The sequence below is a fragment of the Triticum dicoccoides genome, chromosome 6B, assembly GCF_002162155.2.
Source record: "Triticum dicoccoides isolate Atlit2015 ecotype Zavitan chromosome 6B, WEW_v2.0, whole genome shotgun sequence".
Lineage (NCBI taxonomy): Eukaryota > Viridiplantae > Streptophyta > Magnoliopsida > Poales > Poaceae > Triticum > Triticum dicoccoides.
The window spans coordinates 230,652,712-230,668,406 of NC_041391.1; positions in this window are offsets into that span (position 1 = coordinate 230,652,712).

Below are 15,695 nucleotides of genomic sequence, written 5' to 3' on the forward strand. Positions count from 1 at the left end.
GACGTCCAAGGCCAAGCCCCCACCGAAGGAGTGCTAAGTCTGGACCGGTGGGCTGCGCGAGTGGGTCAGTGGCCCCCTCCGTGTGGCTTGGCACAACACCGACGTAGGAGGCGGCGTACCTCGAGCAATGGAGGCAACGCGCTCTGGTGGACGAGCGCGCCGACGACGAGTGGCTCATGTAGATCGAGCATGAGGAGGAGGAGGAGGAGCGTCGTGCCCGCGGCGGAGCAGCCCAACCGGTGATGCAGCCGATGTAGCATGGTGATGTGGCCCAGGCCTGGGAGGCAGCAGTCCCCTGGGCTGGCCCGGCGCGAGAGCTGGTCGACCTCACCGACCCGGGGTCGGACGATGATGACGCCTAGGACAGCACGTGTGGCGGTGCAGACTTTTTTATGTTTAATTACTATTTAATGTTGTGGATTTTGGCCGGCGGTTGACTGGTTTTTAATGTTTAATTATGTTAACTTTGAACGTGATTGCTCTTTTTTTCTTCTAAATTCGCGTTTAAAAAATATGGGTCGGGCCAATGTTGGATGCATGCGGTGACCCAAATAAAAAAACGGACACGAAAATCTGTGCGGCCGACCCAAACAAAAAAATCAAACAGATCATGCGTTCATTTGGACCGGCCGGTGAGCAACTCCAATGGGGCGACCCGTTTCATACGCTGCCGTCCGTTTGGGTTGGGCAGACACAAAACGCGGCCCAACGTAACGACCCAAACGGACGCTCGTCCGCTTTTCGTCTGCGGGCGACCCATTTCCGGCCCAATTTTGAGCCAGATTTGCGTCGGCACGGACACGTGACGGAGGCGCGCGCACCTACTCCTCTCCTCGGGCCCGCCCGTCGGTGGCAGCAAGCACCATTTCCCTCCATTTTTTCCAAAACCCTCCCGCCCGCGTGCGCTCCCGCCCCGCACCTGCCATGGACGACAACCTCAACCTCGACGCCGCCGCTGGCCTCGCCTCGTCCGGCATGAAGACCGCCCCCTCCGTCAAAGGCAAGCCCCGTGCCCCGCGCAAAACCGCCGCCGCAACCAAGCCAAAGAAGGTGTTGATGCCTGAACAGCGGGCGGCGGAGTCGGCCAAGAGGAAGAGTCAGGGGCACGCCGCGGACGCGAGGGGTGAAGCCGTCGCGGCTGCCGCCGTCGCCGCCGCCGCGCAGCAGGAGGTCACCAATGCCCGCGTCGCGGCGGCAACGAAGGAGGCGCTCTACATGCTAGTGTTAAACATGTTGGGGAACGTAGCAGAAATTCAAAATTTTCCTACGTGTCACCAAGATCTATCTAAGGAGAAACCAGCAACGAGGGGAAGGAGAGTGCATCTACATACCTTTGTAGATCGCTATGCGGAAGCGTTCATGAGAACGGGGTTGAAGGAGTCGTACTCGTCGTGATCCAAATCGCCGGAGATCCTAGTGCCGAACGGACGGCACCTCCGCGTTCAACACACGTACAGCCCGGTGACGTCTCCCACGCCTTGATCCAGCAAGGAGAGAGGGAGAGGTTGAGGAAGACTCCGTCCAGCAGCAGCACAACGGCGTGGTGGTGGTGGAGGAGCGTGGCAATCCTGCAGGGCTTCGCCAAGCACCGCAGGAGAGGAGAAGGGAGAGAGGCAGGGCTGCGCCAAGGAGAGGTCAAAACTCATGTCTAGGCAGCCCTCAAGACCTCAACTATATATAGGGGAGAGGGAGGCGTGCGCCCCCTCTAGGGTTTCCACCCCAAGGGGTGCGGCTGCCCCCAATTACATCTAGGGTGCGTCCAAGGGGGGGGGGAAGAGGGGAAACTTGCCTCCCAAGTTAGGTGGGTTTGCCACCTCCCCCAAACCCTAGGCACCTTGGGCCCTTGTGGGGGGCGCACCAGCCGACCTGGGGCTAGTCCCCTCCCACACTTGGCCCATGCAGCCCTCCAGGGCTGGTGGCCCCACTTGGTGGACCCCCGGGACCCTCCCGGTGGTCCCGGTACGTTACCGATAAAACCCGAAACTTTTCCGGTGACCAAAATAGGACTTCCCATATATAAATCTTTACCTCCGGACCATTCCGGAACTCCTCGTGACATCCGGGATCTCATCCGGGACTCCAAACAACATTCGGTAACCACATAGAAACTTCCTTTATAACCCTAGCGTCATCGAACTTTAAGTGTGTAGACCCTACGGGTTCGGGAATCATGCAGACATGACCGAGATGTTCTCCGGTCAATAATCAACAGCGGGATCTGGATACCCATGTTGTCCCCCACATGTTCCACGATGATCTCATCGGATGAACCACGATGTCAAGGACTCAAACGATCCTGTATACAATTTCCTTTGTCTATCGGTATTGTACTTGCCCGAGATTCGATCATCGGTATCCCGATACCTTGTTCATTCTCGTTACCGGCAAGTCTCTTTACTCGTTCCGTAACACATCATCCTGTGATCAACCCCTTGGTCACATTGTGCACATTATGATGATGTCCTACCGAGTGGGCCCAGAGATACCTCTTCGTTAACCGGAGTGACAAATCCCAGTCTCGATTCGTGCCAACCCAACGGACACTTTCGGAGATACCTGTAGTGCACCTTTATAGCCACCCAGTTACGTTGTGACGTTTGGTACACCCAAAGCATTCCTACGGTATCCGGGAGTTGCACAATCTCATGGTCTAAGGAAATGATACTTGACATTAGAAAAGCTTTAGCAGACGAACTACAATCTTTGTGCTAGGCTTAGGATTGGGTCTTGTCCATCACATCATTCTCCTAATGATGTGATCCCGTTATCAACGACATCCAATGTCCATGGTCAGGAAACCGTAACCATCTGTTGATCAACGAGCTAGTCAACTAGAGGCTTACTAGGGACATGGTGTTTGTCTATGTACCCACACATGTATTTGAGTTTCCTATCAATACAATTATAGCATGGATAATAAACAATTATCATGAACAAGGAAATATAATAATAACTAATTTATTATTGCCTCTAGGGCATATTTCCAATAGTCTCCCACTTGCACTAGAGTCAATAATCTAGTTCACATCACCATGTGATTAACACTCACAGGTCACATCATCATGTGACTAACATCCAAAGAGTTTACTAGTGTCGCTAAACTAGTTCACATCATCATGTGATTAAGACTCATTGAGTTCTGGGATTTGATCATGTTTTGCTTGTGAGAGAGGTTTTAGTCAACGAGTCTGCAACATTCAGATCTGTATGTATTTCGCAAATCTCAAGGTCATATTGTAAATACTGCTTCCACGCTCCACTTGGAGCTATTCCAAATGGTTGTTCCACTATACGTATCTGGTTTGCTACTCAGAGTCATTCGGATAGGTGTTAAAGCTTGCATCGACGTAACCCTTTACGCCGAACTCTTTATCACCTCCATAATCGAGAAACATTTCCTTATTCCTCTAAAGATAATTTTGACCGCTGTCCAATTATCCGTTCCTGGATCATTCTAGTACCCCTTGACTGACTCATGGCAAGGCACACTTCTGGTGCGGTACACAGGATAGCATACTATAGAGCCTATGTCTGAAACATAGGGGACGACCTTCGTCCTTTGTCTATCTTCTGTCGTGGTCGAGCTTTAACTCTTAACTTCATACCTTACAACTCAGGCAAGAACTCCTTCTTTGACTGATCCATCTTGAACACCTTCAAGATCATGTCAAGGTGTGTGCTCATTTGAAAGTACCATTCAGCATTCCTGGTCTATCCTCATAGATCTTGATGCTCAATGTTTCAAGTAGCTTAATCCAGGTCTTCCATTGAAAAACACTTTTCAAATAACCCTATATGCTTTCCAGAAATTCTACATCATTTCCGATCAACAATATGTCAACAACACATACTTATCAGAAATGCTATAGTGCTCCCACTCACTTCTTTGGAAATATAAGTTTCTCATAAACTTTGTATAAACCCAAAATCTTTGATCATCTCATCAAAGCGTACATTCCAACTCCGAGATGCTTGCTCCAGTCCTAAGAAGGATTGTTGGAGCTTTGCATACTTATTAGCGTCTTTCAGGATTGGCAAAACCTTCTGGTTGTATCACATACAACCTTCCCTCAAGTATAACGTCAAGGAAACAATGTTTTTTACATCCTATCTGCAAGATTTCATAAACCATGTAGTAATTGCTAATATAATTCCAACAGATTCTTAGCATCGCTACGAGTGAGAAAGTCTCATCGTAGTCAACTCCTTGAACTTGTCGGAAAACATCTTAACGACAAGTCGAGCTTTCTTAATGGTGATATTTACCATCATTGTCTGTCTTTCTTTTAAAATCCATCTGTACCAAACGGCCTTACGACCATCAAGTATTTCTTCCAAAGTCATGGATTCTTTCTCGAATTTTATGGCCTCGAGCCATTCGTCGGAATCCGGGCCCACCATCGCTTCTCCATAGCTCGTAGGTTCATTGTTGTCTAGCAACATGACCTCTAAGACAGGATTACGTACCACTCCGAAGCAGTACGTGTCCTTGTCGTCCTACGAGGTTCGGTAGTGACTTGATCCGAAGTTTCATGATCACTATCATAAGCTTCTACTTCAATTGGTGTAGGTGCCACAGGAACAACTTCCTGTGCCCTGCTACACACTGGTTGAAGTGATGGTTCAATAACCTCATCAAGTCTCCACCATCCTCCCTCTCAATTCTTTCGAGAGAAACTTTTTCTCGAGAAAGGACCCGTTTCTAGAAACAATCCCTATTGCTTTTGGATCTGAATTAGGAGGTATACCCAACTATTTTGGGTGTCCTATGAAGATGCTTTTTATCCGCTTTGGGTTCGAGCTTATCAACCTGAAACTTTTTTCACATAAGCGTCGCAGCCCCAAACTTTCAAGAAACGACAACTTAGGTTTCTCCAAACCATAGTTCAAACGGTGTCGTCTCAACGGAATTACGTGGTGCCCTATCAAAGTGAATGTGGTTGTCTCTAATGCCTAACCCATGAACGATAGTGGTAATTCGATAAGAGACATCATGGTACGCACCATATCCAATAGGGTGCAACTATGATGTTCGGACACACCATCACACTATGGTGTTCCAGGCGGTGTTAATTGTGAAACAATTTCCACAATGTCTCAATTGTGTACCAAACTCACAACTCAGATATCCATCTCTATGATCATATCACAAACATTTTATCCTCTTGTCACGAAGATCTTCAACTTCACTCTGAAATTACTTGAACCTTTCAATAATTCAGACTTGTGTTTTATCAAGTAAATATACTCAACATCTACTCGAATCATCTGTGAAGTAAGAACATAACGATATTCACTGCATGCCTCAGCATTCATTGGAGTGCACACATCAAAATGTGTTACTTCCAACAAGTTGCTTTCTTGTTCCATCTTACTGAAAACGAGGCTTTTCAGTCATCTTGCCTACGTGGTAGGATTTGCATATCTCAAGTGATTCAAAATCAAGTGAGTACAAACGATCCATCTGCATGGAGTTTCTTCGTGCGTATACACCAGTAGACATGGTTCGCATGTCTCAAACTTTTCAAAAACGAGTGAGTCCAAAGATCCATCAACATGGAGCTTCTTCATGCGTTTTATACCAATATGACTTACATGGCAGTGCCACAAGTAAGTGGTACTATCATTACTATCTTATACCTTTTGGCATGAAAATGTGTATCACTACGATCGAGATTCAATAAACCATTCTTTTAGGTGTAAGACCATTGAAGGTTTTATTCAAATAAATAGAGTAACAATTATTCTCCTTAAATGAATAACCGTATTGCGATAGACATAATCCAATCATGTCTATGCTCAACGCAAACACCAAATAACAATTATTTAGGTTTAATACTAATCTTGATGGTAGAGGGAGCGTGCGATGTTTGATCACATCAAACTTGGAAACACTTCCAACACATATCGTCAGCTCACCTTTAGCTAGTCTCCGTTTATTCCATAGCCTTTTATTTCGAGTTACTAACACTTAGCAACCGAACTGGTATCTAATACCCTGGTGCTACTAGGAGTACTAGTAAAGTCCACATTAACTTAATGTATATCCAATATACCTCTATCGACCTTGCCAGCCTTCTTATCTACCAAGTATCTAGGGTAATCCTGCTCCAGTGTCTGTTCCCCTTATTACAGAAGCACTTAGTCTTGGGTTTAGGTTCAACCTTGGGTTTCTTCATTAGAGCAGCAACCGTTTTGCCGTTTCATGAAGCATCCCTTCTTGCCCTTGCCCTTCTTGAAACTAGTGGTTTTACAAACCATCAACAATTGATGCTCCTACTTGACTTCTACTTTCGTGGTGTCAAACATTGTGAATACTTCAAGGACCATCATATCTATCCCTGATATGTTATAGTTCATCACGAAGCTCTGGCAGCTTGGTGGCAATGACTTTGGAGAAACATCACTATCTCATCTGGAAGATCAGCTCCCACTCGATTCAAGTGATTGTTGCACTCAGACAATCTGAGCACAAGCTCAACGATTGAGCTTATCTCCCTTAGTTTGTAGGCTAAGAAAATCGTCGGAGGTCTTATACCTCTTGATGTGGGCATGAGCCTGAAATCCCAATTTCAGCCCTCGAAACATCTCATATGTTCCGCGACGTTTCGAAAACGTCTTTGGTGCCTCAACTCTAAACCGTTTAACTGAACTATCACGTAGTTATCAAAACGTGTATGTCCGATGTTCGCAACATCCACAGATGACGTTTGGGGTTCAGCACGCTGAGCGGTGCATTAAGGACATTAGCTTTCTACTGTCCGCATAATCGCTACTGTCAACTTTCAACTATGTTTACTCTAGGAACATATCTAAACAGTGGAACTAAAGCGCGAGCTTATGACATAATTTGCAAAGATCTTTTGACTATGTTCAAGATGATTAAGTTCATCTCATGAACTCCCACTCAGATAGACATCCCTCTAGTCATCTAAGTGATTACATGATCCGAGTCAACTAGGCCGTGTCCGATCATCACGTGAGACGGACTAGTCATCATCGGTGAACATCTTCATGTTGATCGTATCTACTATACGACTCATGCTCGACCTTTCGGTCTCTTGTGTTCTGAGACCATGTCTGTACATGCTAGGCTCGTCAAGTTAACCTAAGTGTTTCGCGTGTGTAAATCTGGCTTACACACGTTGTATGTGAACGTAAGAATCTATCACACCCGATCATCACGTGGTGCTTTGAAACGACGAACTTTCGCAACGGTGCACAGTTAGGGGGAACACTTTCTTGAAATTTTAATAAGGGATCATCTTATTTACTACTGTCGTTCTAAGCAAATAAGATGCATAAACATGATAAACATCACATGCAATCAAATAGTGACATGATATGGCCAATATCATTTTGCTCCTTTTGATCTCCATCTTCGGGGCTCCATGATCATCATCGTCATCGGCATGACACCATGATCTCCATCATCGCGTCTTCATGAAGTTGTCTCGCCAACCATTACTTCTACTACTATGGCTACCGGTTAGCAATAAAGTAAAGTAATTACATGGCGTTGTTCAATGACACGCAGGTCATACAATAAATTAAGACAACTCCTATGGCTCCTGCCGGTTGTCATATTCATCAACATGCAAGTCATGATTCCTATTACAAGAACATGATCAATCTCATACATCACATATCATTCATCACATTCTTCTTGGCCATATCACATCACATAGCATACCCTGCAAAAACAAGTTAGACGCCCTCTAATTGTTGTTTGCATGTTTTACGTGGCTGCTATGGGTTTCTAGCAAGAACGTTTCTTACCTACGCAAAAACCACAACGTGATATGTCAATTGCTATTTATCCTTCATAAGGACCCTTTTCATCGAATCCGTTCCGACTAAAGTGGGAGAGACTGGCACCCGCTAGCCACCTTATGCACCAAGTGCATGTCAGTCAGTGGAACCTGTCTCACGTAAGAGTACGTGTAAGGTCAGTCCGGGCCGCTTCATCCCACAATACCGTCGAAACAAGATTGGACTAGTAACGGTAAGCATATTGAACAAAATCAACGCCCACAACTACTTTGTGTTCTACTCGTGCAAAGAATCTACGCAATAGACCTGGCTCATGATGCCACTGTTGGGGAACGTAGCAGAAATTCAAAATTTTCCTACGTGTCACCAAGATCTATCTAAGGAGAAACCAGCAACGAGGGGAAGGAGAGTGCATCTACATACCCTTGTAGATCGCTATGCGGAAGCGTTCATGAGAACGGGGTTGAAGGAGTCGTACTCGTCGTGATCCAAATCACCGGAGATCCTAGTGTCGAACGGACGGCACCTCCGTGTTCAACACACGTACAGCCCGGTGACGTCTCCCACGCCTTGATCCAGCAAGGAGAGAGGGAGAGGTTGAGGAAGACTCTGTCCAGCAGCAGCACAACGGCGTGGTGGTGGTGGAGGAGCGTGGCAATCCTGCAGGGCTTCGCCAAGCACCGCAGGAGAGGAGAAGGGAGAGAGGCAGGGCTGTGCCAAGGAGAGGTCAAAACTCATGTCTAGGCAGCCCTCAAGACCTCAACTATATATAGGGGAGAGGGAGGGGGTGCGCCCCCTCTAGGGTTTCCACCCCAAGGGGTGCGGCTGCCCCCAATCCCATCTAGGGTGCGGCCAAGGGGGGGGAGAGGGGAAACTTGCCCCCCAAGTTAGGTGGGTTTGCCCCCTCCCCCAAACCCTAGGTGCCTTGGGCCCTTGTGGGGGTGCGCACCAGCCCATCTGGGGCTGGTCCCCTCCCACACTTGGCCCATGCAGCCCTCCGGGGCTGGTGGCCCCACTTGGTGGACCCCCGGGACCCTCCCGGTGGTCCCGGTACGTTACCGATAAAACCCGAAACTTTTCCGGTGACCAAAACAGGACTTCCCATATATAAATCTTTACCTCCGGACCATTCCGGAACTCCTTGTGACATCCGGGATCTCATTCGGGACTCCAAACAACATTCGGTAACCACATACAAACTTCCTTTATAACCCTAGCATCATCGAACTTTAAGTGTGTAGACCCTACGGGTTCGGGAATCATGCAGACATGACCGAGATGTTCTCCGGTCAATAATCAACAGCGGGATCTAGATACCCATGTTGTCTCCCACATGTTCCATGATGATCTCATCGGATGAACCACGATGTCAAGGACTCAAACGATCCCGTATACAATTTTCTTTGTCTATCGGTATTGTACTTGCCCGAGATTCGATCATCGGTATCCCGATACCTTGTTCAATCTCGTTACTGGCAAGTCTCTTTACTCATTCCGTAACACATCATCCCGTGATCAACCCCTTGGTCACATTGTGCACATTATGATGATGTCCTACCGAGTGGGCCCAGAGATACCTCTCCGTTAACCGGAGTGACAAATCCCAGTCTTGATTCGTGCCAACCCAACAGACACTTTCGGAGATACCTGTAGTGCACCTTTATAGCCACCCAGTTACGTTGTGACGTTTGGTACACCCAAAGCATTCCTATGGTATCCGGGAGTTGCACAATCTCATGGTCTAAGGAAATGATACTTGACATTAGAAAAGCTTTAGCATACGAACTACGATCTTTGTGCTAGGCTTAGGATTGGGTCTTGTCCATCACATCATTCTCCTAATGATATGATCCCGTTATCAACGACATCCAATGTCCATGGTCAGGAAATCGTAACCATCTGTTGATCAACGAGCTAGTCAACTAGAGGCTTACTAGGGACATGGTGTTTGTCTATGTACCCACACATGTATTTGAGTTTCCTATCAATACAATTATAGCATGGATAATAAACGATTATCATGAACAAGGAAATATAATAATAACTAATTTATTATTGCCTCTAGGGCATATTTCCAACAAAACCCTAGCTAGCACGGCCTCGTCAATGTCGCCATGGCCGCCACGGCCAGCACCGGTTCGTCTGTGTTTTGTCGGATGGTGCTGCCTGACTCGCCCCGCGCGACGGCTTGCACCCTGATACCCGGCTTCCACGTGTACCCGCAGGCCTCGCGCCTCTCCGAGGAGTGCTCGCCCGAAGTGAGCGTGGTGGCACCTTCCACGCCCGCGGCCGCGCCCATCGACCTCAATGCCACACCGGTAGCCGGTGGCTCGTCATCTAGAGGCGCGAGGAAACGCGCGTGATAGATGCTAGCCGACGTGCTACCGGACGCCCGCAACCTGTTCGACGAAATGCCGGCTGCCGGCGACGAGGACTACATGCAGAACCTCATCTTCGAGGGTGATGCGCTGGCCGCTGGCTATGAACCCTAGGAGACACAAAGCCAGGACGGCTGCGGCGCATTCATGCCGGGCGCTGGCTATGATCAGTCGGCCTTCATGCGTGATCAGGTTGGCATGGACCTGGACGGCTTCCCACTTGACCACGAGTTTCTGGACGACTACATGCAAGAGGAAGAAGACGAGTGTGACATTGAAGTGGAGCCTTTGTTTGAGGACGAGCTCGCCAACCAAGCCGCCGGGCCGAAGCCGAAGCGCAAGAGCAAGCGCACGTAGGCATACACGGCGGCCGAGGACAAGCTTCTTTGCGAGTGTTGGAGGGACGTTGGACAAGACCCCCAGACTGGCGCCGAACAAAAGCATTCAACTTTTTGGATTCGTGTCCATCGGGAGTTTCATGAGCGCAAGAAGTCTCCTCCTTAGCAAATTGTGAGCACGTGTGGGTGGGTGTCCATTTCAAAGCGATGGAGAGTGATCCAACAAGAGTGCAACAAGTTTTGTGCCACTCTTGAGAGCGTAAAGGACCGCCCCGTGAGCGGCATCGGCATGCAAGACATGGTATGGTAGCAAGCCGCCCTCTTTTGTGTCATCAAGTTCATGCTTGCGTGTTTATTTGCATCCCATTTGTGCCAACATGCTTGCATGAAAACATTTGTAGGCATTTCAAGCTTTGGAGGCATTCAATGTCCAACACAATGGCAAGTGCTTCAACCTCTCCCATTGCTATATGGTCATCAAAGATGAAGAGAAGTTCAAGGCGCAATATGCCGCCCTCAAGTCGCGCGGGGGAAAGGAAGCCGTGGAGGAGGTTGGGGACGGCGAGCCGGCTCGGCCGCGGGGGAAGACCAACTCCAAGAAGGAGGACAAGCGGAATGCGGCATCGAACACCTTGATCGCAAGTGTGAAGGGCATGATGAATAAGAAGGACTCAAGAGAGGAGAAGCGCCGGCGTTTCAAAGAGGAGCAAATGAACGCCTTCATGGAGATCCAAAGGAGGAGGCTAGAGATGGACGCGGAGAAGAAAGCCAAGATGATTGAGTTGGAGGCAGAGAAGCAATCGAAGATGCTCAAGATCGAGGCCACCAACGCCAAGACCAAGGCCAAAGAAGTGACCAAGGCCAAAGAAGTGGATCTCGCAAGCATGATGACCGGGGTGGAGATCATGAAGATGGATCTCAACACCGTGTCGCCAAGGAAGAGGCCATGGTTCGAGAAAATGCAGGCCGACATGCTCAAGTTCACCGACGAGTGATCTCGTGGCCGCGAGCGCCTTCTTTTTTGTATGCTGGCTTGTGCGTTGGCATGACCACGGGGCCGTGCTGGCATGGCCGAACTCAAGTCACACCCATTTTTGTGTGCTGACATGTGTGCCAGCCGCTGACGAGGGTGCCAGCATGAACTGTGTGGTGCATTTTTTGAAGCCGACAATGTATGCCGGCGCTGGCATGGTGCCCGCATGAGACATGACCGCTGGCATGATCTATGGCCGCAGGCTTTTTTTAAGATTTGAGTGCAGATATGAAAATGGATCGGCGCGTTGGGCGTACTGACAACCCAAATGCAAAACAGAACGGACGCCGGGCGGGCAATCCACCCAAACAGACATAAAGTGGACAAATGTGTCGTCCGTTTGAATCGACCCGTTAGAGCTGCTTTAAGAGGCCGGATTTGCTAGGTCCAGCCGTGGTTTGTTCAAAAATCAGCTATCTGGACGAAACACAGCCCGCGGCGGCCGGCCGGCGACTAGAGGAGAGGACAACGCCGCGTCTTTCGTTTTCGTCCCCTTCCCTTTCCTTTTGTCCAGGCAAAAGGTGGTCCGTACCTGATTTGATCCGTTCTGTTCCAGAGAAAGAAGCGAGGGGCTCAATCTGTCTTTATAGGGGAAAGTTAGGATGCTTTACTTTACTTACGTTAGTCAATAAAGTCGTTTTTGAGTGGATGGGAATGGCAAATCGGAACAAGAAATCGCAAGACCAACGGGAAAAAGAGGCGAAATTCTGTGTTACTAGTATTTTGAAATATGATTTTATGTTAGGGGTAGCTGAGTTCTTCCGTTTTTTTGAGTCCTATTCGGTTCTACTACCAATTCATTCTGTAGCGATGAAAGTAAGCCACGAATTGAAATCGAGCAACCGAGCCAGAACGCAGACAGAACAGAGTTTGCTGCCCTGACCTGCCGAGACCCCACGGTGGGACAGGATCACAGGAAGCTCAAGGAAGGCCCACACGGGGCTCTTTCTCGACTCCCACGTCCACGGCGCGAGCATCTGGCATTTCTGCAGTTCCCTCGTGGCGTGCATATATTTGTGCTTTGGAGCTGTATATGGTAATTTTCATTTCATTCACCTTTGGTGTGGTATTTTCCTTTAAGAGAATTCCTTATTTGACCCTTTCTTACAATTTGATTCCTATTTGACTCAAAATAAAATTTTCTTCTTTATTTAACACCTAAAGTATTTTTTGTTTTTTTTATGACACTTCCGTCCATTGTAGGCACAAACGGTGTTAAGTGTAAGGCAAAAAGACTGTTTTGCCCCTATCGTATTGTGGAACTATCCTGGATGTGGTAAAAAAACAATTAGTTCATCCAAGTTTTAGGGATGTATACTTCAATATTTTGATTAGTTCATCATTTGCGAATGCGGCCAGAGAGTGTATATGTTCCACGGCGCTGAGGCGGGCTTAGCCTTAGGCGTCCATCTGGACATGGCGCGACTGGCGCATCTACATGAGTCGCGGACGGCACCGGCATCGCCTGCGGTTCGTGGCAATCACGATTAAAGATGCGCCCGCGGTAGTCGGATATAGCACAACGATGCCCGAGCTCACGAGTGAGGCCTTGGATGGAGCGGCCGTAGGTGTCGTCATGTGCAGGCACATAACTTGGTTCCGTCGAGACGAGCTAGCTGATTCCGCCGGAGTTGAGGTGCACGGGAAGGCACCCAGGTGGATTGATTCCACGTGAACCTAGTACATGCACGTACACAGGTAGTTACGTACGAAGCCAGGCTAACACACTACACACGTGAGAACACGAAGCAATCAACACGCGAGATTTAGTGGCCACAGCCACAGGCCTGTTGCGTCTTTCTTTGTACGAAAATATTAACGCCCACACGTATGGGCATATGCATCTCACCCGCACACATGTATCAACGTTCGTTTGTGTTTGCACGAATCTTAACATGTTTTGTCAGATTTTTTATGTCACGTAGGGACTGGGCTCGTGTGTGGGCATTCATCCGGTCGCCCACACGCCTGTTTCATCGCGTGGAGGGGCTGGTGTGTGGGCGTTTAGCAGTTCACCCACACGTCAGTTTCACGCACGCAGAGAGGCTGATGTGTGGGCATTTATCAGTTTGTCCACACGTCCGTCTCCTTTCCCACATCCAAAGTTGTCAGTTGCCATGTGTTTTGCAGGGTACATGGCAACTGCCCTGGCGTGTTTATAATCTGATGTCAACTCTCTTTTACCTGAGTTGCCATGTGTTTTTGCAGGGTACATGGCAACTGCCCTAGCGTGCTTGTAAGCAGATGGCAACTCTCTCGTTACCCGAACATGTTTTTTTGCCATGCTTTTTTGTAGTGCTATATGGCAACTGCCTAGTGTTAGTAGGTGACAACTCCTAAAGTTTTCAAATCATGGCAACTGTAGTAGCCAGACCATAGACGGTAACAGTCGCAGTTGTCCAAAAATAGCATCCGGCACTTGACCAGAGATGACAACTGCAGTTGAGCAACCATGGCAATTGTAGTTGTCAGACATGGCAAATGTAGTTCAGCAAGATGGCAACTGCAGTTAAACGAATATGGAAGAGGGTCCGGACCATGGCAACTGCGGGGACGCATGGTGACTGTCACGTGGAGCATGCGGGACCATGAGTACGGGCGTGTGGGCATTATCTATTTTGCCCACACGTAGGCGTGTGAGAGGGACTGCGAGGCAAAAGATCGGGCGTGTGGGCATTACTTCACTACTAGGGAAAAGTTTATACACAGACGCTTACTAGTAGCACAGGTTTATACACCTCGCTGCTGCTGCTTACTAGTAGTGCGGGTTTTTACCCCTCGCTACTACTAAGTTGATAGTAGTAGCGCGGGTTTTTAACCCTCGTTACTACTAAGTGGTCTCTACCATGCCCCTTGGGACAATGCCATAGTAGTAGCGCGGGTTTATACCCCTTGCTACTACTAAGTACAAGGTAGGTGAAGTCCCCATATCCTCCGTCGAATCCCTCCTCTCTCCCTTACTCTCCCCCTCTCTCCATAGGCTCTCCCATGCTGCTCCTACCCAAGCACACCTCCTCCTCCATGGCGCCCAACGAGTCCCAAATCCAAACCCACACTCTCTTGATTCCGCTTATCCCTCCCACCCATGATTCCCTTCCTCACCAACTACCACCACCGGCCTCACACCTCATCGGCTCCCCCAAATCCGGCGACCTCTAGTCCCACCGCAGCCCCCTCTCCCTCCTTCCTCCTCCTTCTCTGATGTTGGAAGAAGAGGGGGATCCAGCAGAGCGCCATCCATGGCGGCGACCAGATCCGCCATGGACACAACTATAGGTGAGTTGCTCTTCCTACTCCTCTCAATCTCTCTCTCTCTCTCTCTCTCTCTCTGTTCGTCTTCTAATAATTCTCTTCTTTTGTAGTAGCAGCAGAGGAGAGGTGCGAGGATGAGTTGGGTGGGGAAGCACCATCACCATGGATGACTTCATTCCCTCCAGGACCAACATCAGCCTTAGATGGAGAAGACGTTGACGCCCAGCAGCAGCAGTAGCCTGGGATGAATTTATTTTTTTAATTCCTAATTAGTTAGTAGTAGCGCGGGACCCTTACCAGCGCTGCAGCTAAGTAGTAGTAGCGCGGGACCCTTACCAGCACTGCAGCTAAGTAGTAGTAGCGCGGGTGGCAACCGCGCTACTACTAGCAGAAGCATTGTTGAGGAAATCGTTAACTGGTAACTGCTCGGTTAGATGACGAGTAGGGGATTAATAGGCTAATCGGCAAGTTAATCGGCCATTTAATCAATTACTTGGGCGATTAATCAGTTAATCGACTACTCGGTGACCCTGTGAGTAGGGATTAACCGGCAAGTTAACTGGTTAAGCGGATGAATTCTTGAACAGGGAGCAGAAGTAGTACTAGCGTGGGTAGGACCCGCTACTGCTAAAAGTTAGCTGTAGCGCCGTAGTAGTAGCGCGGGCCCCGCGCTACTAATAGGTCATTACCCCGCGCTACTACTAGGGTTTTCCCTAGTAGTGCTTGTTTTGCCCACACGTAGACATGTGAACTGGTTCTTTAGATACCACACTATTGGAAATATGCCCTAGAGGCAATAATAAAAGATTATTATTATATTTCCTTGTTCATGATAATTGTCTTTATTCATGCTATAATTGTATTATCAGGAAATCGTAATACACGTGTGAATACATAGACCATAATATGTCCCTAGTAAGC